General features: G+C 38.8%; 1 long non-coding RNA gene across 6 annotated transcripts in view; it reads right to left on the bottom strand.

Moving 5' to 3' along the window:
* The window catches only part of LOC135362508 (uncharacterized), a 287,473-nt gene that overhangs the window by 218,644 nt on the left and 47,423 nt on the right, over positions 1 to 21,406 (bottom strand). Inside the window, exon 3 of one of the 6 annotated variants that reach the window (XR_010407293.1) lies at positions 6,737 to 6,839. The exons of the other annotated variants lie outside the window; for them this stretch is intronic. This is a non-coding gene — a long non-coding RNA (uncharacterized LOC135362508). The remainder of the gene's footprint in view (positions 1 to 6,736; positions 6,840 to 21,406) is intronic. 6 annotated transcript variants of the gene reach the window in all.

Below are 21,406 nucleotides of genomic sequence, written 5' to 3'. Positions count from 1 at the left end.
CCAAAAACACAGTTGCAACCTTTCAAGAAGCTAACCTTATGGATACTTCTTGCTTTATGGTTGTTTTGCTAAAGAGGATGATGACATTGGAACCTGAAGAAGCTATCAATTCTCCTTAATGAAAATGTATTTTATGTTTGAATTCCTTTCTGCTTTAAATGTTGAAAAGCTGACATAACGTTTAAGTCTTCAGGGTAACCAAGGACAGTAGTATAAATCACGCCATTTCACTCAAACTAATAGCTTTTTGTCTAAAAGTAAACTGTAGTAAGCAGACAAAATATATATTTTGAGTAGAGTCATTTCCTATTGGATAAAACTTAATACTTCACCTTGACAATAATATAGACTTGTTTAATATTTTATGCTTTGAAATCTGCTTATCTTTATTTAGTGGGAATCACTACATACCAAGTATTATATGGGAGTTGTTTTTTTTTTTTTTAATATTTTTTTCCTAGGTTGAGGAACCTTGTAAAACTGAACTGTATCTAAATCAAAATTAACAACAATTTAATTAATATAGTCCTCTTAGAAACCTGTGTTGCTTTGAAATGGCACCCACGTGACTGAAGAATCTGTCCCATTTTAAGTCTGCAATGTTGTTCCACCTGAATGCTGGAAAGATGGGCTCGATCCATAGCACCAACCTTCTCTGCAACATTATACATGCTAGCTGCTAGGTACTAGGCAACATTCACAGACATGACATACTTCCATAGGAATGGTAAAACTCAAAATAATTTTTGAGGGAGAAGTAAAGCAGTAATTATACAGTGACTCCACATCAGTACCAGACAGAGTCCACTCATTTCTGATGGAAATATTATAGGCTACAGGTTACATGCAGTTCCACAGTGCCAACTGCAACCCTGTTCCCTTGAGAAATTATGTTGGAATGAAAGTGAGGAAGGATGAAGAACTATGAGAATAACCTGAAACCTTGACTTGAATTTAATTAATTTTTAAATAATTATAAATAGATTTGTATAAATATTGTTTAAATATGTGTATAAGTATTTAATAATTACAAACATTGATACTTTATTATTAGCGATGAATCACTTAATAAGATTCAGGACAGCTAATATGAGGCAGAAATGGGGAGGCCTCAGCCCTCTTCTAAGACCTTTTGTTTTTAACCTGACATTGTCTCCTTTTTGTCTTTCTGAACAAGATTGCCAAGTGATAAAATATACCTTTGGCATCTCCCACATCCTCTATCTGGAGTCCCGGGCCAAGCCTCGGCACCACGGCCTTGACTCCTGACTCCCAGGAGCTCTACAGGGCAGTCCTGCAACATTGCCCATGCTTCACGGCTTCTAGTTCCCCAACAAAATTTACCTGTTCAATGTTTTGTTTTCTAGGACTCTGTTCTCTGCAATGTGAATAGGACCACTCATGGGTCACTATGTTATTTCTCTTCTGGTCACCTGTTGCATTTTAACAGGCATCTTCCAGAACTTGTCTTAGCCAAAGGAACTCATAGGACGCAGAAGATATCTTTGGGTGGGTATAGCCTAAAATCCTACTCTTTAGTAATTATACTATCAGTAGAGCTGGCTTTTTAGCACTTTGTCCCTTCCCTTATTATGCCTTTAATAACAGAATGGTACCATCTAGTCTCTGAAAAAAAGCTTTACTAGCTGAATGCTCACATATATAGAATTCAGTAGAATGCACCTATGACTTCTTTACTTCTGATTCAAGATATACACTGTAACCCATACAGATTAACTAACATATGGAATGCTTCCTTTACCCTCTTCAGCTCATTCTACCAGCTTCTCAAACTTCTTTCTTAACTTTTGGGGTCAACCGCTTGCTCATCATGTCCCCATTCTTCAGGGAGTTTTCTCTTTCTGCAGCATCTCTCTCTTCACCCTTCACTACCATGAGCCTTTTGGTCTCCTAAAAATCTCCAATTCTCCCCCCCATCCTGGGATTCCTTTCTTCTCTCTGATATCCAGAATGGGCTTGTCAGTTATTTCCTTCCTTCTGATTTGGGTTTCTTTCTGGATGGATCCGGATAAAATTTCCACTCATAAACAGAGGAAGAAATGGAAAACCAATCCTATTAGGGTCACATATCTTCAAAACAATCACACTTTTACATTGCCAAGAAAGTCTCTTAGTTAGCATAATTGCCCTGTGTTTTTAGACTTAAAAAAAGGCTTTGTCTCCTTTCCCTAGCTGCAGTTGCTCTAATTTGATATGTACATAATTTCAGAAGGGGGATAGATATAGCTCATGCTTCCTAGAAAGAGAGGCAGGGGGAAAATCTATTCTGCCACAGTTCATTCATTGATTTTGCAAACATCATGAGCACTAGAGGTAAAAAGTAAATAAGTCAGACATGGTTTCCTGCCCTCCTGGAACTAGTGATCCAGATCCTAGAGCTGGAACAGGCTTTAGAGGCTTCTTAATTCAGGGGTTCTCAATTTATCTACCAGAGGTCACTGATGTGTGTTAATTGCTGTTTCTTGGGTGCGGTGGAAAAAGGAATTGTGTTCAATGGTTAAATTAAGGTTGAAATGCCAGGTTAAGTCAAGTGAAGCCACTTTCCTCACTCCAGAACTTTAATATGCTAATACACAGTGTGACTCTCTGAGAGTGCGGGGTAGAGAAGGAGATGTACTGTAATAATTTGCTTTCCTCAAACTTATTTCAACACAAATCATTTTTGAAGAGTACCTATTAACATCAGCCATTGATAAAACATATTTCTGTTAATGCTTCTAAGACCCACATCCAAATACACATGAAGAAGCAGAGGTGGCCCAGAATGGTGAGGGGCAGAGCTGAAACCAGAACTGGGTCTCCTTATTATTCCCATGATCTTTTGACCATTCCATACTGCTTGTTTCTACTATCTTTTCTCATCCCCTGGCAAAACATATAAAATCAATGCTTCTTCCTTCTTTACTTCCCTCCTTCTCAGATAATGGTCATGGTACCTGTCTTTTCCCATGTTTGCTAGGTTTTTTTCTCTGTTGTTTATGATGCTGGATCTTAAGCTCTTAAATGGCAAGAACCAGCTTTTAGACAATAAAATAATGGACATTTTGTGCTCAGTAAATGTTTGTAGCCAAAAGATGATAACAACTTCCTTATGCACCTTTCCCTTTTAGCCTCATATGTACCTTCCTTCCATGAACTCCCCCCCCATCCCAGCCCAGAACTACAGAGGCGTCTCATCTACAATAATAACACCACACCTCAAGTGGGTTATTCTCTGTATATGGCCTTAAAATTTGCATTAACACGATTTCTAATTGATTTTACCTACTTACACAAGAGATTGCTTAATTATTAATGCATATAATTCACATATGGACAGAACATAGAGACTATTCATCTTGTCATATGGGACAGGTTGTATATGAGAATATCTGTGAGTGTGCAAGTATTTGTACTTTGTGGGTATGTGTTTAATTACAAATACACCTAGCTACAAATTAGGACATATGGACATGGTTTTAGATTTTAGAAACTTGGTGGGGGGGGGAATACTTCTCCACTATCTCAATTTAAAAGATATCCATGTTCCTGAGGGGTGTGGGGGCGTGGGTTAGCCCGGTGATGGGTATTAAGGAGGGCACGTACCGCATGGAGCACTGGGTGTTATAGGAAAACAATGAATCGTGGATCACTCATCAAAAACTAATGATGTATTGTAGGGTGACTAACATAACATAATAAAATAAAATTTAAAAGAATACATACATATGTAACATGCATAGTGTATGTTAATTTTTTACATTTACATACTTAAAAAACAATTTCTCATTATATAAAGTAGCATATATCTTTGTAAATTTTTGGAAAATAAGGGACAATATGAAGACAAAAATAAAAAATCACCCAGATTCCAAGGAAAATAAACAAACAAACAAATAAATAAATAAATAAAAGATAGCCATGTTCCTAATAAGCAAGTAGAGGCTGTTATACTGCCATCTTGTGGCAAGTATGCTAAAGAGCTAATTAAATAAATACTGTTACATAATGCCTAAAAAAGGAAAACTGTTTCACTGAAGTGTTATACAGGAAAATGATATAATTTACCATATGGATAACCAAATGGCTATAGATATATCATTTGGACCCTTAAATAAGGTTTTGCCTTAACAATCAAACCAGCAAATGGTCACCACTGAGCACTCACTGCACATGCGACCCACTTACTCTGTGGAGGGATTTCCAAACTTGTGATAGATAAAAATGGGAAACACATGTCAGTGGGCTATGAAGCAAGCTTTGGGGTTATATCAGCAGGCATGACCTAAGAAAGTGACTTTAGTTGTTGCATCTCTTGGATCTGCTGGGAGAACAATGCTGACCTGGTCCGCGGGGATTTGGTACATTAGAGTCAGCCATCAAACATTCTGCCTACATGTGGCCTCATGTGAGAGCAAAATGCCAAGGAGCTGAGATGCTCTGACGAGGTGGGACAACCAAGGCCATCTCCTCACTTCTCAACAATCAGCCTTCCCACAGGGCAAGGGAGTCACCCAGGACCAGGTCAAGATAATACTTGTTCACTCATTCTTTCATTCAACCAATAATTATTAAGCATCTAATATATGCCACGCACTGCTAAATAGAAGAACTATAACAGTGAGAAATTATCTATTGGCAAGACAGTCTCATGGATTTTACAGAACACTAATTAGACTTGGACAGGATGAGGATCAATGGAAAACGATAATCTTACATGCACTCTCTCCTCATGTCTTCCAACCTGCCCCTGAGGGAAGCTATGTCAAGTTCTGAGAGAAAAGGCGGCAGCGACGAAACAAACAAGCTAGCCAAAGAAGAGTTTTAACTCTAAGGAGACTAAGAAACAGAGTAGAGGACCTCCATGTTAGAGGCCCATTGAAAGATTTTAGTTATGGGTTTAGCCCACATAACAGGTGTCTACTGAGTTTGTAGTATGAGCCTAACACTGTTAGAAAATACACATGACTTAAAGCCCAGCCCACGCCTCCAAATTGCTGAATTTTCATTGCAGAACAAGACTAACGTGAGGGGTCATAAAGCAACTTAAAATCTAAATGAATGGTACTGGCAGTAAAGAACTTGAACAGAGAAAGATCTATGAAGGAGGCAGCAACTTCTTCATGAGCTGGGCCTCAAGGATGAGCACAAATTGGAGAAGCAGAAAGGAAGGAATAGAGGCAAAGGAAAATCATTCTAGGAGACAGAAACAGCAGAGAACAATAGGGATAAGACATGACTGAAAATGAACCCTGAAGACCATACGAAGGAGTCTGAGACTCCTGGTGCCTGCTGAGAAGTCCATTTTTCTGAGTATAAATAGAAATTCATGATGTTTGAAGAGTGTGCTCTAGCCCATGGTTTCTCTCATTTTCCCTCCTAGCCTTAGAGCCAGAGCTAGCCAGCCAGGTGAGCAGCAAAAGTGTCACCAAATAACAAGGTCTTTGGCCTGGTGCCAGAAGTCAGTGGAACAAGGCGAAGATGTATTTCTATCAAGTCTCCCAGATCCTATCCCTTGTCAAGGCTTCTGGTCTTGACCTCAGGGAAGAGTCTGCATTTTCTCTCCAGGAAGCAAGTTCCAGGATATTTGTCATTCAGAAGGGAGATGACAGCTTCTGGGAGAAGTACTTAGAGTAGAAAATGTGGGGCTTCCAGCTTAGCCTGAGGCATGACCAAGTCATCAGTAAAATAGAGAGCTGAGAAAAGATCCACAGGGTTCCCAGGGCACTTATACTGCAGAGGTACCTGGAAAATGCACTGATCAGCATCATCCACTTGCCTTACCTGCTGTGGTTATCGCCTGGGTTCCTGCCACCTCACTATTTTTTTTTTAAGATTTTATTTATTTATTTGAGAGAGAGAGAGAGTGAAAGAGAGCATGAGAGGGGGGAGGGTCAGAGGGAGAAGCAGACTCCCTGCCAAGCAGGGAACCGGATGTGGGACTCAATCCCAGGACTCCAGGATGACCTGAGCCGAAGGCAGTCACTTCACCACTGAGCCACCCAGGCACCCTTTGCCACCTCACTATTAAGTAAGCTGCACACTGACTAACTTCCCTGTGTTCGTTCTTTGTTAGCTGAATCACATTAGGTTAGGTTGTGTTCCTTTACACTCCATTATTCAATACCCACATTTTGAGAATTCAGATTTACAAAAGTGTCTGATAGCCCATGAATCCTTACTCTTGACATAAGGTTCATTACAGCCTTATGGCATAGGACAGAAATCTGCAAACTATGGCTCAGAGGCCATATCCCTCCAACAGCCTACTTTCGTAAATAAGACTATAAATATGACTGAAACACAGCCATGCCATTTGTTTATCTATTGTGTATGTGTACTACAGTGGCAAAGTTGAGTGGTTGTGACAAGACCATGTGGTGCACAAAGCCTAAAATATTTATAACCTGGGACTTCAGAAATGACACTGCACATAATAGACACAGTTGACGATCACAAGGCTGGAGTCCAGACTTACTGGCAGTAAGGTCTGGTCATCTCTCGGCATCTCATTTTATCACCTCAAGGGTGGGAATGATAATGCCTGCTTTGTCTCATAGGGCATTGCAGTGAGCAGCGAATGAAGTAACACCTGAGTACTTATTAACTGTAAACGTATGGGTCTAGTGCTCCAGAGTCCCTAATCTTCCCATTGTAACTCTACAGCAGCTCCAAGACACCTTCCCACCTCCACAGATAGAATGAGCCCAATCTTCCTGCTGGCTGGATTCCTTACCTTGGTTAGATTTTCATCCTCTCTCCCAACACTGCTACAAAACGGCTTCCAAATATGCATTTGGCTCCTGCTAGTCTCTCCTTTCCTTTGGTATTTTTGTCAACTACAACAAATTCAAAGGAGGGGAACTCAATCATTTGCTCAATGACTCCATGACAATGGGTGACTAAGCTTTACAAGGGAGAAAGCCAGCTGCAGCTATCAGAAGACTGTGTCTAGGTCCAAGAATGAATAGAAGATATGCACAGATGTTTAAAATATAATGAGAAGACTATGGAGACAGTGGCCAGAAGTTCATACTTGATTCAGTGAATGGTGGGAAATTCCCTGGAGGACTGAGTAATAAAGCTGAAGTAGCAAGTGCAGAGAAGGCCCTCAGATAACATGGGGAGGCCCCCAACAGGCTGCTATTCTGCATAGGGCTTCCTCCCAGGTTCCATTTGACATGGGACCAGGCCTAAAGTTACCTTTCGTGGCCTCCCCACCCTTTACCCTCTGGTTTCCTCAATGATTAAGAGCCTGGCTCTGGGCCTGACAGTAAGCTGTAGCCTCCAACTCAAAGGAAGCTCAGCAAGGATGACCTTGGTAAACCCACTCTGCAGAGCACTGTGGATGTCAGTGAGCATCTCTTGGAGATTTACGGCCCTGAACCTAGTCTTGTTACTTAGCAATTTTGCTGAATTTTCCATTGAGCAATAAGAGCAGGATAACAGCAGAGCCGCCCAAGGTTAGCAGCCTTCTGAAGTCCACCCAGTTCTACACAACTTCTTCCTAATGGTATACAGAGGAGATTTATTGGGATGTTTTTGCAGGCCAGGAAATTGCTACATGCTTTGTCATTGACAAAGGACCAAACGTCACTGCCCAGTTTCTGTTGGACTTTCTCCACCTCATTAGCTCTTGAACTGGAAATGATGAAAACAGGCTGATTCCTTGTTCAGTTATCAGGTGGGAAGGCAACCCAAACAATATTCTAATTTCATTGTTTTCACTTCAGGGATTATTGATGGCAACTTTAGGGTACAGCTTATATTTGGATTTCCACTTAGTTTCCTGTTCTTGTGGGATTCATTTGAATAGCTACTTGGTTGGGCATTCAACATTTCTCTTATTATGTTGGTCCTCAACTAGTGAGGGAAAACTACAATGTCAGAAGTAATTTTATTTCCACCGTCTTTATAGATATGTCAAGGCCAGTGATCAAAACTAGTTTTTCTATATAGAAGGGAAAGCTGGAGATATGGCATCAATTATAATTTCCATAGGGTAATCTGTCATCTAATCTTCCTGATAGTCAGGGAATTTCCAAGCCAGGCATATTTGTTCTTATACTATTTATACCTGCCCTGGTGTAAAAGTAGTCCAAATGGTAAAAGTACCCTAGCACAGTAAGCCTCATATTGGTAACAATTGAACTGCATGCCCACAACAACATTCGTACTTGCTACATTCCCTCCATGAAACCAGTTAGGAATGGCGACATGGGGCAAAACAAGGAGGGGGTGTAGTTAAACATGACTTTCTGAACTGGGAGATTAGAACAAGAGTAGGCCTGCTGGTAGAAGACTGAGATATTGAAAAGTTGTACCATTGGTAGTGATTTCTGGGTTTCCCGGTTTTTAGCCATCTCTCTTACATCCCATCTGAAAAATATGAACACTTTACTGTAATTGAATTGCATATGGTGCTTTGGCACTCATTGAAGCCAAAGGCATAATGAGGAAAAGAACTGCTCCCAAATTTGGGAAAGAGTTTTGGGTCACAGCAGGGAGGGATTCAGTCTGCAGATGCCTAGGTTCCAGCAGTGCTCTGAGTCACTTACCTTTAAATCATATTTTCCATCTGTCCAAAAAAAAATTATGAGTAGCAACTTAGTATGTTACCTTGTTTTAGGAATTAGAAAGGATACAGTTTTGGAAAGGCCTTTGGAAGCTCTACAGCGTAAAGAGACCCCTCATCTCTCCCCATTCCACAGGAAGTCAAATAGAAAGTAATACTAGAATTTTTACACAGAACGGTAAAACAACTTCCTCTCTGATAGCTATCATTTAGTAGTGAAACCAAATTATCAACATTGGCCCTGATATTGTCTTCCTGAGTCCTTCCCGCTACCTCAGTTTCTACGTCCCCCCCTCACACACATTCTCTGTGGTTGAGGGCTGTCTGTGAAGCTCCACTCCCTTCCTTTTCCCTAGTCACAGTTACAGGAACTATTGCAAGATTAACTCTCTCGTATTATATTTCATTCAAGAGAGCAGCAACTCAAGGGTTTTGGCTTCTGGAACAAGAATAAAAGGTTTTCTACAAAATATTAAGTTCCTTGGAAAGAATCTTTTAAGACAATTTCTGTCGGTGAAAAGTGTCACATCAGCAGCCACAAAGTCTGAGTTTATGTTTGTTCAATGAGTAGGTAAAGATTCATAATACTGTACAAATATCCCACCAACCTACAAGACTAGGTAAATTTTGTGTAACAAGGTAATTCCTTAGTCATTCTCATGTTGCAATATCCACATAACAGCCTGGTGCTTTCCTAGCACTTTCACATGAATTATGTCATTTAACTATTCCTGTGACTACCTAAAATAACAGTGATAATGATGGATGTGTAAACACACCACTTAACCTGCTTTAGCCAAGAGGGTTTATATCTTTTTTGTTTTAATTAAGATTTTATTTTTATCAGTTTTAGGCCATCAGAAAAACTGAGTTGTTTATGTCTTCTTTAGGGCAGTTTTTCTTCTTAAAAGCTAAGGTGTATTTTGCTGTGATAAAAGTAATTTATTTTCCAGAGGTAGAGACAATGTGCAAGAGGATGAACATGGAGCCTGGAATCATATATTAATTCTACCCTTATCAGCTCTGTGATCTTTGGTAAGTGAATTCCTTATCCATCTGAGCCTCAGTTTTCTCATCTCCAAAATGAGAGCAACAATCAACAACATGATGCAAAAGGCTATAAGAATTAAATGAAATAACAATGATAAGTACCTAGCACAGTGCAGAGCACAAAGTAGGTGCTCAAAAAATGTTTCATTTCAATTCATATTGTATTTAGAGGCTGAGAAATTACTGTACCAAGGTATTCCACACAAACCACACCTGGGATTCTGATCTTTTGCGTGAGTTTACTCTGCCTGAGGGCTCTTGCTTTAGACTAAAAAGGAAGAAAAGTTTCTTGTGATCTGTACAGAAGCAGGGAATTGGAGACATCTGGTTTTCCACCAAGCTTGTTAACTGAGCTTTTCATCTGCTTTGAAGAGATGGGATTAGAAGGAAAGGCCAAAAGGAAACAGAGAAACAGCCCCTGAACCAGGGCAGGACTTTGCCTGGCAGAGGGGAATGGTGAAGGGAACAGCAGAGCACTGGATGGAGCTCCGCTGAGTATAGCAAGTGCCCAAGGAGATCACCTAGAGGCCCAGAGCCACCATTCCCAGATGGCACTGATGCAATCTGATAAAATACCAGACAGCCCTGGAAACTACCAGGAATGCCTAGGAGAGCATTGTAGGGTACTCTAAGATTAAAGTGCAGACAGTGATGGACAGACGAATCCAGGTGCTAATGTTATGGGAGCTCATCTGTACTTATAGGCTATGGAGCCTGAGGACATTCAGGTTGTGTCCTCAGCCATGTCATGGAGCTCATTCTGACAGCTTTTTTCTGCTCTTGATGGAGGAAAAGGAACAAGAACTTTGGAGGCATGCATATGAGTGTACAGGAAGGGAGGACGATGTGCTAAGAATGCAGAAAAGAAATGGAGAAAACGGAAAGAACAAGGATTTATTTGCTGACCAAGAGAGCATTCATAAATATTTCTCCCACCATCCCATCCAGATAGATTTCAAGGCCAGGAAAATAAAAGCACCTGTTGGATATCAACTGATTAAACCTCCAGGGAAAACCAGCAAATGTCTTCATTTCCTTATTCAAGGACTCTTTTTTACAACCAAACACAAAAGGAGAAAGTTTTAAGTAGGTGTGTGATTCATAAGATATATGAAATGTTTGACAGGTTGCTTAGTTCTACAAAGAGAAACTTCAAAATAATTTATAATGCAACTTTTTTTTTTTAGATATTCACTTTGGAGGAGTCTTGAAATTCTATAAACAGGAATATAAGGACTATAATTTCTTAAATGTTAAGAAGCAAAGCCTTCCCCATATAGCAATTATACAATTATGTGTATGTGACTTCAAACTTAAAAGGCAATGATTTCACTTCAGAGGTCAACTATTTTAGGATCCTCCAGTCTCCTTCCCTGTGGATAATACTTTTGTTGAACCAGGGCAACTCTAAGAGTGATACGAGTCTTCCTGCTTAGACAGCAGTTCATAGTTAACCTCCTTTGAGTTCTTTCCTGAGAAGGCAGTCCTAACACATCTTTTAAAGATGGTATCACCAGTACCCTAGAGCTTCTCCCTAATTATCACACTTCATTAGATAAAAAAGCTGTGTGTACACTTTCTCACTGGACCAAAAGAAATGTATAAACCAAAAGAAAGCGAAAGTGTGGTTATAAAGTCCCTTAAGAAAAATTTAATGGTCTGTGGAATTGACCATTTTCCATGTTCCCTGATTATATCAAGCCTTAAAGCCAGCCACATTAATAACCTTTTCAATCCATCTTGAAGTGGTTTAATTCAAAAGTTCGTACCAAGTGACAAAAAGGAAATAACAGGCATCTCTTCAGAGAAAAAAAGAAGCCATACTTCTAAATATGAATTTTCATTTGTATCTCTCTCTCTCTCTGTTAACAGACTTCTTTGTTTTTAAAGATTTATCTATTCATGGGCGCCTGGGTGGCTCAGATGGTTAATCGTCTGCCTTTGGCTCAGGTCATGATCCCAGAGTCCTGGGATCGAGTCCCACATCGGGCTCCCTGCTCCTTGGGAGCCTGCTTCTCCCTCTGCTTCTCTCTCTCTCTCATGAATAAATAAATCAAATCTTTAAAAAAAAAAGATTTATCTATTCATTTATTTGAGTGAGAGAGAGAGTGGGGGTGGAGGGGTAGAAGGAAAGGGAGGAGAGAAGCAGACTTCCTGCTGAGGGCAGGACTCAGTGGGGGACTCCACACGGGGCTCCATCGCACCACCCATGAGATCACAACCCATGAGATGACCTGAGTGGAAATCAAGAGTCAGACACTCAACTGACTGAGCCACCCAGATGTCCCTCTCTTAATAGACTTTAACTTGATTCAAGGCTAGGAATGATTTGGCAAGATCAATTCATGAGTGTGAACAGCTCCCTTGAACTCCTAAAGTGGTTTTGTCAAAATTAAGCTTAGAATTGAATCTCCAAAAATTGTTAGATAATGCATGGTTCATATTGTGTTTTTCACCATTTACATGTGAAGAAAAAATCCTTGTAATTCTCTTGTGTAGACTAAGTGGCAAAGTATTATTTGATTTCAGTAAATTCATGAAAAGGGTGAAACTAAAGCTAAAAAAATACAGATTAAGAAATTAAAATATCTGATAACACTCTGAATTAACTAACAGCAAGTTTACATTAAAGTTTAGATCTCTTCCTACCTACACCTGCTGAAGTAGCCCTCTGAAGCAAGAAAAGGGGGAGATATATCATACTCTGCCAAGCTATATTCCTTTTGAGTGGGTTTTAGAGAGAATTGGGAAAATTCCATTTGACTGAATCATAGATAGAGCTAACAAATTAGTCATAAGTTTCAAAAGTTAATCAAAATTCTGTAAAAAAAATATTTAGCTTAATAAAAGTCTTTTTAAGCATGTAATATGAATCCTTGCAAGAATATTGGAAAATATATGTTAAACTGAAATAATAATCAGTACAAGATGATGGGATGGAAATTATTTTTCTTTCCATGATATTAGACAGATCCTGTCAGATGATCAACTGATACTTTGCAAGCAAAAAGAAGGCACACTCATGCGGAAATCTGTTACATTTCTATATATCAATATCAAAGTAGCAAAAAGAGAAATTAAGAAAATCCTATTTACAATTGCACCAAAAATTAGGATACCCAGGAATAAATTTAACCAAGAAGGCAAAAGACCTGTGCTGCAAAACTATAAGACATTGATAAAAGAAATTGAAGATGACACAAAAAATAGAAAGATATTCCATGGTCACGGATTGGTGGAATTAATATTACTAAAATGTCCATACTACCCAAAGCAATCTATAGATTCAATGCAATCCCTACCAAAATATCAATAGCATTTTTCACAGAACTAGAACAAATAGTCCTAAAATTTGTATGGAACTACAAAAAACCCCAATAGCCAAAGCAATCTTGAGAAAGAAGAACAAAGCTGGAAGTATCACAATACCAGATTGCAAGATATACAATAAAGCTGTAGTAATCAAAACAATATGGTACTGGCCAAAAATAGACACATAAATCAATGGAACAGGATAGAGAGTCCAGAAATAAACCCACATCTATATGGTCAATTAACCTACAATAAAAGAAACAATATACAATGGGGAAAGGACAGTCTCTTCAACAAATGGTGCTGGAAAAACTGGACAGCTACATGCAAAAGAATGAAACTGGACTACTTTCTTATACCATACATAAAAATAAACTCAAGATAGATTAAAGACCTAAATGTGAGACCTGAAGCCATAAAACTCCTTAAAGAAAACATAAGCAGTAATCTCTTGGACATCAGCCTTAGCAACATATTTACAGATATGTCTCCTCAGGCAAAGGAAACAAAAGCAAAATTAAACTATTGGGACAACACCAAAATAAAAAGCTTTTGCACAGCAAAGGAATCCATCAACAAAATGAAAAGGCAACCTAGTGAATGGGAGAAGATATTTGCAAATGATGTATCTGATAAGAAGTTAATACCCAGAGTACATAAAGAACTTATACAATTCAATGCTTAAAAAGCAAATAATCCAATTAAAAATGGGCAGAGAACTGAATAAATATTTTTCCAAAGACATACAGATGGCCCGTAGATACATGCAAAGATGCTCAACATCAGTAATCATCAGGGAAATGCAAATCAAAACCACAATGAGGTATCACCTCACACCAGTTAGATGGCTAACATCAAAAAGACAAGAAATAACAAGTGTTGGTGAGGGTATGGAGAAAAGAGAACCCTTGTACACTGTTGGTGAGAATGTAAATTGGTGCCAAAAAACAGGATGGAGCTTCCTCAAAAATTAAAAATAGAAATACTATATGATCCAGTAATTCCACTACTGGGTATTTAACCAAAGAAAATGAAAACACTAATTTGAAAAGATATATGCACCCCTATGTTTACTCCAACATTATCTTATAATAGCCAAGATATCGAAACAAGTATCTATCAATAGATGAATGGATAAAAATATCGTCCATATATATACAATGGAATATCATTCCACCATCAAAAAGAATGAAATCTTGCCATTTGCGACAACATGGATGGACCTAGGAGCACTATGCTAAGTGTAATTAGTCACACAGAAAAAGACAAATACATGATTTCATTTATATGTGGAGTCTAAAAAGCAAACAAAATATAGAAACAGACTCATAAATACAGAGATCAAAGTGGTAGTTGGCAGAGGGGACGGGGATGGGAGGATGGGTGAAATAGGTGAAGGGGATTAAGATGTACACACTTCTAGTTATAAAATAAATAAGTCATAGAGATGGAAAGTAGAGCGTAGGGAATATAGTCAACAATAATATTGTAATACCGTTGTATGGTGATGGAAGTGTAGATGGTAACTCACTTATTGTGCTGAGCACTGAGTAATTATAGAATTGTCGAATCATTATGTTGTACAACAGAAACTAATACTATGTGTCAACTATACCTCAATAACAAATATAAAATTTTAAAAAAGAAGGTGCACTCAAGAATAGGTCCATCCTCTTGAGCTCCTGGGAAACAACTGAGTAATTGCTATCTCTATCATATGGCCATCAGTAGCTGCCACCCACTCCTCGTGTTTGACCCACCATAAAGTCATGCAAGTTCATGTATCTGAGACAATTATGTATGTGGGTAAAATACTACCAACACTTCCCATTCTCACCAAGTGGCAGCCCCTCTTCCATCCCTCTGTGGTCCCCCTCAAGTGTGCCTCCTTCCTTCTAAATCAAATCCCTCCACCCTACCTCAGATCCCATGCATTCCCACCTACCTTCTTGAGAATCTCGTGTTGTCTATCACTCCCTCACTCTTCTCTTTGGTGGTATTTCTTTTTATCAGCACTTAATCATACTTGAGTCTTTTCCACATTACAAAACCCCTTCCTTCAGCTGCTATCCTATCTTCTGCTCCCTGTCACAGCCAAATTTGGAGATGTAGTGCTCACTTCATCAATTTCTTTACCTTCCTCTTCCATCATCCCTATCACCACTCCATTGAACCTGCTTTTACCAAGGTCTTTAGTGTTCCCCATGCCATTTAATCTGATGGACCCTTTAGTGTCCTTGTGTGACCTCTTGGCATGTTCTGGGTACTGTTTACCTCCATCCTTCTCAGAGCTCTTCCCTGGGCTTCTTGACACCACTGTCTGCTGAGATTCCTCCTACCTTCTGCCATCTCAGTCACAGACTCCTTCTCTTCTCCTAAACCCCTCAAGGCAGCATCCCAGAACTGCTGTGTCTTACATTTGGTACACTCTCCTAGATGGTCTCATCAATCCTCATGGCTCCCATTATCACTGATGACCCACACATGTGTCTCTCTTCAGCCCTTGTGAGCTCCAGATGCATGTATTCATCCCAGTAACCCACTGGGATGGCCTGAGTCCTCAAACTCAACAGTCTGTCCAAATCTTAACTTGGTCAAAGTGATAATTCTAAACTACATATCAGATGTCAGCTTCCTGCACAAAACCTTTCAATGTCTACCCACCCTGCTCTATTTAAAAAACTAAAGCATTAAAATGGCCTACAAAGCCCTACATAATCTGTCTCATTTTTTCATTTCTGTGACCTTATCTCCTACTACTTTCTCCCTTACTCAGACCATTCTGGTTGTACTGGCCAGACATGCTCCAAACACAGGGCCTTTGCAATTGCTTTTCTTCTGTCTATTCTTCCTCCTGATATAAGAACTTGCTTTCTTACATCCTGAAGACTTTAACCAACTATCACCATTCTGTAAGGCTTTCCCTGAAAATCCTATATAAAACTGTAGCCCACCCCCTGACCTAGCTCTTCTTACCCACTTTTCCTGATTTTTTTCCTCCTTGTAACACTTATAAATATCTTACATACTATATATTTTGTTTATTTATTGTCTATTTCCCTGCACTAGATTATAGGCTACACCACAGCAATAATTTTTGTCTCTTTTGTTTATTGTGGTATTCCTAATACTAGAACAGGGCCTGGTACATAGGATACAGTCAATTATGTAACTGTGGAATAAATAAATGAATGTGTCACTAACCCTTCACTCCCTAAACCTGCTATTTATCATTTCAGTAAACAGACTCCCATCTACTCAGCTGCCCAAGATAGAAACCCAGAGCTAGCGTGGACTCAACTCACTTGCTCTTACTCCACATTAAACCATCACTCAGCCCTCCAGCTATCTCCTAAAAATCTCCTTCCTCTCCCACCTCCTGTCACATAGTTATTTCCCACTCATTTTTCAGGTGCCAGCCTAAACATCATTTTTACAGACAATGTCTCTTATGTTTCCTTTAAATACCCAACCAGGCCTAATACATGTCTGGTCCATAGTAAGTATTCATCCAATATTTGTTGAATGAATAAATGGCATTTCCAAGAAATACCAGATTAGGTTCTCCAATTCTTCATTGTTATGGCACCCTGTAAATTTATATAACACTTATCTCACTTTATGATAATTACTTTAATGTCCTTCTTCTCCATTAGATTATAAGTTCCCTAAAAACAGAAATCTGCATGAAGATGTGAACAAGCAAGGGAAGGTCCTAAACCACAGAGATTAGCCTGACTATGGAAGAATAATGCTGGAAATACAGGGAGGTCAGTTGAATAAGTGGGAGCAGGAGCTTTATTGCAGAGGGATGGATCCAAAGAAAGAGACTTCATCATTAGATATCAAAGAGAGAAGGAAATATTTATTCATTTTTTAACTTATGGATTTCAACGACTTCTAATTTCAAGTTTATATTCTCTTAGATATCAGACTGCAGTCTAATTGGTCTTATAATACATTTGATTCCTTTACACGGAGTTTAATTACTAATTAAGAAAAACATCTACCTATATCTATGTAGATAGACATTCATGTATGTGCATACACATATAAACATCCATTTTATAAATGAAGAAACTGACACAACAGCATTTTTTATTTACCTCAAGATCACAAAATACCTAAGTGGCGGAGCGATAATTTGAAATGAGATCTGTATGACTTCAAAATCCATGCAGTTTTACTAGTCCACAATACCTCTACAATAACTTCCTATTACCATATAACTTCCTATTTCCTGTAGGAAATTCATGTCTATGGGCTATCAGTGTAAATTCAGAGTGAAACTGTTTGTATAAAGAAATATGATAAAAATTAACATAAATTAAGACTATTTTAGCCCAATATTAGGAATTTATGGCAGTTCTTAGATGCATTTAATATTAATTTGCCTTGAGGTGATGAAAGAAATGTCTACCATGAATTCTTCCAAATTTTCTCTGACCTTTTGCTAGATATAAATGATAGAGCCATCATCCTCAGCTTAAACTTACATACTATTCTCACCAACAATGATCCCCACTCAAGCCTAGTCAGCTTTATTTTACTGTGAATTTATTTCTACAGCTTAAAGATAAACTGAAGAGTAATACCCTGGCTTCTCCTCTTTATTGTGCCCCATGGCACCCTTTCGTTCTTGTTAAGTAAATGAATTATTTGGGATGAGGAGAAAACAGACAGAGACCCTTCTACCCACCTCCAATTCCAGCACAAGCTACTATCAGTAACAAATCATAGCCTCGAATATACCTAAATTCCAGAAATATATCATCAAAAGTGTATACATGTGCACGGAGAACACTGAATCTGCATTTTTTAAATTTAATTTAATTTTATTATGTTATGTTAGTCACCATACAATACCTCATTAGTTTGTGATGTAGTGATCCATGTGAATCTGCATTTTGATATCATTTGGTGATTAACTATAAATGTATCAGTTGGTTTGATTCAACCCTCCAATTGATAGGAGTAAATAACTAGGAAGCATTTATAATCACGTAACACTGAGATCATCAACACCTAGGACTTATCCCAATAAATGTGGAATGGATTTCTACAAAGTTTCAAAGTCCTGATACTACATCACTGTAATGACAAGACAGTACTGCAATCATATGTAATATAAACTGTCATGCCTGAATAAGCTACTTGATTGTGTAAGGCAAAAGCCCAATAAATTATTATTTATAAGCCTTTTCATCATAGTTACTTTTTAACATTTAAAATTAAATTACATTATTATAGCTCTGAAGGTACATATATGTTGCCACTAGTGTCTACTGTGGTCATCGTTTGATTAGAGAGTGACACAGTCAACACTTGGTTCTAACCTATTTAACTGCCTGATCTACTTAATTGCCCCATTAGAGACTTTTAGTCCATTACAAACAGTATTAAATTATCATTGTCTTTGGCTCAAGGAGGAAAAATAAGACATATAATTTATTGTTCTGATAGACTCAACGGGAGTTTTGATGTTCTAACAGATTCAAATTAAGACACTAGCCGCCAGCTCGATAAATAAGCCATTTTAGGATATAAACAGTTTTTAGGATATAAACAGAAGAATATGAATAATTATCTCTGTACCTACTATTCTCTCAGCCTCTTGCCCTTCCTCTTCACTAGCCACCTCCTCCTTAACCATACAGACTCAGGTTAAAGGGTCCTTCCTCCTGAATTAGGCCCCCTTCTTATGTGCTCCCTCTACTTTCCCTAATGCTCATCATGCTTTGTTGTAATTATATAATTTTAATGTCTGATTTTGCTGCTAGATTATAAAATCCTTGAGGACAAGGTTCATGCCTGTCTTGTTTTCCACATTGTACCTAACACCCAGCACAGTGCCTGATCCAGCCGTGGTATACAATACATGTTTGCTAAATTGAAATGAAACTGAAGTTAATTCCATCACTATCAATGATTTATAGCTTGGACCTTAGTGAATCCCATTAGTTTCACTTCATATTACCCGTAAGAACATGTCTATGGGTAAAGAATCTCATACAAAGATTTTCTGAAGAGCATTATAACAGAGAAAAATAAGAAAATGGGTAAATAAATTATTATAGTCATACAAGAGGATATTTCAAAGGCTAGATAAGGTTATATTTCTGAAGTGGTTTTGAATGACATGGGGAAATTCTCACTATGGTATGTATTATAATAATAAAATTAATATTTATAGAGTGTTATGAGCCAGCCATTCTTCCAACAGCTTTATATGTATTAATTAATTTAATCCTCCCAATTCTACAAGATCCCCACGTGATTCATATATACATGAAAATCTGAGAAGCACTGACCATTCCCATCCATTTTATAGAGAAGAAAAACTAAGGCCCAAAGAGTTAACACCCTTTTCCCAAATCACACAGCTAGAAAGTGAGGCAGGTCAAGAAAAGAACAGTTGGATTCAGACCCAAGATGTTCGAAACTTAGATTAGTGTTCTTTCTGCCACACTGTGTCATAAAGCTTTGAATTTGATGGATTCTGTGGCTCCCCTCTCTCCCACTTTCAAATGGTTTTCACCCCATACAGTACCTAAAGCACGGTGATGCACAAACGCTGTGTCATTCCTGAGGAAATTTAGTGTTGGCAGAGGGAGGCTTAGAAATTAAGTGCCTGAAAGCCAATAACTGGCCCCAGAGATCTCCACGGACTGCTGTTCAGCCCAAGATTCCATGACATCTGCACCACAGCCTTGAATAGAAACCAGAGTGCCGGTATCCGATGCAGTGAGAATTTATTTTGTAGTTATCAAAGCAAACCAAAGGTTATCAGCGTGTTGGACATTTAAAGATTAAGTACAGCTGATCACACTCAACTCTTACGCAGGTAGCTTAACTTCAGTGGGTCTGGTCTCTCTCTGAAGGGAAAATGGAGGTGTTTATGATCCTGTATCATAATGGGTTCCAGGTGACCCAAGCCAGGCGGCTGAGTCAGGCCCTCTCTTCTTTGATTTACATGGCAGGATCCAGGCCATCCCTCAATTGAAAAGATATAGTAATGAGCAAATGCAGAAAAAGAAAAAAGAAAAAAAAAATAGCTGAGGGAAAACCTGGAGTGCTTTTCCAAGTCCAAAGTGAGCTATGGCTGCCCTCTCTGCCTCAGAAGGTACGATCATAAATTACTAGCTAATGTTTAGCACTGGGGCTCTGGCTCATGATATATTACACAAGACAAGATGCCTCTAAGCAGAAAACACTGTAATTGGGGAGCAATAACATCTGTGTCAGTCATGGTACTGCGGCTAAAGTGAACTAAGAAGTTACAGGCTGGGCTGCACATGCAAAGTAATAATATGCACATTTTTTAGCTAAAAAGATATGTCATCAAGATATGGATCTCTTTACATTCTTCAGTGTCATGATAGCCTGAAGAGTATCAGTAGGACCCCCACATTTTTATTTTAATATTAGCACATTAGCCAATACCTCAAGGGAATTATAGTTTGGAAGGCAAAAAGTCTGACAAAATTAGAGTTTGGGCTTGATTGGGGCAGGGGGTGGGGGGGGCATGGATTGTAGGTCATTGCAATGCTTTGCCATATTGAGCAGGTCACCTAATCTCTCTGAGCTTCCTAATGTGGTGTGGTCGAAGAATTCATGCATGATAGAGCTGAGTCTCAAACCCAGATCGTCTGACTTTAAATCCTGTTATCTTTCTAGTGCATCTCTGTTATAATGTTGATATTTAAGTAATTATAACACAAAGAGTAGATGTTTAGTTATTCTGGGACTGAAGTGTGTATGAGGGACTTTTGTTCCTTGATAGATAAAATAAAAGAGAGTAAGAAATTGTAACCTTTCATTTTAAAAATTCTCCAGTAGCATGACAATAGCTAGAAAGTCAAATCACCCAGAAGTATTCAGGAAGGACTGCAAGTTGGGGATAATCTAGAGAGATCTAAATTGAGTTTAAATGTCTGCCTACATGGCCAGCCTCTAAAGACACTTTCAACTCTGATAATTGACAATTCTTCACTATATAGGTCTACTGGGCCCAAAGTCCACCTGTGACTTCAAACATGCTCTTTCTTCACAGGGTGGCCAGGACGGTACCAATTTTGCACTCAAAGTCCTGGGACTGAGTCCCCAGCAAGCAGGAATCACCCAACTCCTTACTACCATGCTATGTCTTCTTGGCCCTTATCCAAACCAGCACAGTGCTCTTAACTGCATCTTCCTACACACAGCTAAGCCTAAATGCACAATATAAAAAAAGTCCTTATCACTCTACTATGGATCTTGAACCTCTAAGAGGCTTCATCTCACTTTTATTCCAACTTGCATGCTCAAGTACCTAGGCAAGTACCTGGGTTTGTTTCTCTATCTAGTCTTCTTGGAGCAATGCTTCAGGTGGGCTGTCTACTTGGCTTTACCACCAGACACTGCCTTTCATGCCTACCAGCCCCACTGTCTTCCTGCCAGACCCAAATTACACGTTTCTATTGCTGGGCC

The sequence above is a fragment of the Mirounga angustirostris genome, unplaced genomic scaffold, assembly GCF_029215605.1.
Source record: "Mirounga angustirostris isolate CCGP_5_RB_7025 unplaced genomic scaffold, mMirAng1.0.hap1 SCAF_14, whole genome shotgun sequence".
Classification (NCBI taxonomy): Eukaryota; Metazoa; Chordata; class Mammalia; order Carnivora; family Phocidae; genus Mirounga; species Mirounga angustirostris.
Note: the sequence above shows the minus strand (reverse complement) of the source record. Positions and strands in the feature narration are given on the sequence as shown.